The sequence below is a fragment of the Rhinopithecus roxellana genome, chromosome 16 (genome assembly GCF_007565055.1).
Source record: "Rhinopithecus roxellana isolate Shanxi Qingling chromosome 16, ASM756505v1, whole genome shotgun sequence".
NCBI lineage: Eukaryota > Metazoa > Chordata > Mammalia > Primates > Cercopithecidae > Rhinopithecus > Rhinopithecus roxellana.
This window is the reverse complement of record NC_044564.1, coordinates 107,950,145-107,951,898: the sequence shown is the minus strand read 5'-3', so window position 1 is coordinate 107,951,898 and position 1,754 is coordinate 107,950,145. Positions and strand designations below refer to the sequence as shown.

At 39.5% G+C, this 1,754-nt stretch overlaps 1 pseudogene; it reads right to left on the bottom strand.

Annotated features, from left to right (window-relative positions):
- Window positions 1-1,043: 1,043 nt before the first annotated feature.
- LOC115894017 lies at window positions 1,044-1,294 on the bottom strand (annotated as a pseudogene).
- Between the last annotated feature and the right edge of the window lie 460 nt (window positions 1,295-1,754).

Below are 1,754 nucleotides of genomic sequence, written 5' to 3'. Positions count from 1 at the left end.
TGGGGGGCATTAGTCAGCCCACCAGAGTGCTCATGATACAGTATGTTTTTGAAAGTCATTGTGAGTCCTTTTGAAAAGAAGGGATATGGAAATGAAGAGAGAAAAGCAGGGAGAAGAAGATAATGAGTGGGAAGTTAAAAGAAACTCAGGAAAGGGAGGAGACAGGAGGATACACCTATTAGTTTGCATTTCTGGTTTCCAAACCGATGAAGATCTGGATCCCTTTCTTTATAGAAGTAGGGAAAAAGGCAACATGCCCTTTTCTAGACCTATTTTTTAAGTGCTTAAAGTTTGGGAAAAAGTTGATGTCTGATGTCTGTGGTGGGTACTGTCATGAGAAAAAGTGATTTCTGGTTCCTTAAATTCTATCCCAGTGTATAGACTCTAAATTTAAAAAAATATACACAGCTATACACCTGTGGAATTATTTTTCTGCAAGTAGATACATTTCATGACTTCACAACTCATTGTAAAAAGGTAGTTGATTTACTTTATGTGAAATATAATTGGAGCTTAAAAAGAAAGTCAACCTTTTCTCTCTCCAGGATATCCAGCATGAAGCAACGTTCCTCCCTTTTGCACATACACATCTGACATTCTCCTGGGCCTACAGAATGCAGTTTGATTCTTCTTTGCATTTCCCAATCTGTGCTATAACTGCTACCATAGTGACGCTTAGCCACAACAGAAAAGCTTACCCTTAGAATTAGCAATGATTCAGAATATGAGCTGAGCTGGATCTGATGGCCGAACATCGTGGTACCACGGGAAGTGAATTCCATTGACAAGCAGGAAGAAGAGCCACATGAAAAGAGGAAGGTGATCTTTCAGATTTCCAGATTCCAGTTTTCTGAGCATCAAGTTGGATAATAACTTCTTTTTTCAAGTTTCAGTTATTTATTAATCAGTGTAATCTCCAGTAGACTACATCAGCATGATTTCATGCATTTAGAGCAGAAATATTTGCTGGTTAAGTGGAAAACTGTGGGGATGGCTTCTGGAAAACCTTCATTCTAAAGCAGCTTTATAGTGAAACATTTCATTTAGAAATCTGGACTTTCTTTATTCAGTTCGATGTAATCCACATTCACTGAGTAGAACTTGTATAGATCACTGGGACCCAGTTTGTTCCATGGCTCTGGGTTATTCTTTCTGTCCCAACTAACATCTAGTTTGAACAATGCCAGACACAAGAGATACAGTGCTCCTCTAGTACCTCCAGCTACAATAAATATTACAAAAAGGGGATCAAGCTCAGATGTATCTTGGCCCAACTGATGATCTGGTGGAGCATGTTTGTGGCAGAGGCCTCCGATTGGAAAGGAGAGAACCAGCCTAGCCACAAGGCCCTGGGCTTAGTAGTATCTGCTGGATAAAAACTTTTAAGATCACACAAGGCACCCAAACAGATAAAACAAGGTTTTCCTTTCTCTATCCTCTCTTGTTACCAAATGTCCAGCTTAAAGTTGCCCTCTTTCAAAAATATCAAACACATCTCAGGGTAGGTTATTTTCTGTGGTCCCCAGTGTGGGTACAATCCTTGGGTCTACAGATAAATTCCAAATGGGTTTGTTTTGGAGGTGTCTTCCTCTCTAAATCCTAATTACTATGCTGATACTCTTAATCTGAAATTTTTTGAGGGGTAGAAAAGGGCAGTGCGATCTGAAATGTCATCCCAGTTTCATGTTTGAACTTGTTTAGAAAATACCTCTGTCCTCAGTGAAGTACTCTTTTGGGTTTGGATGTGGTATCCT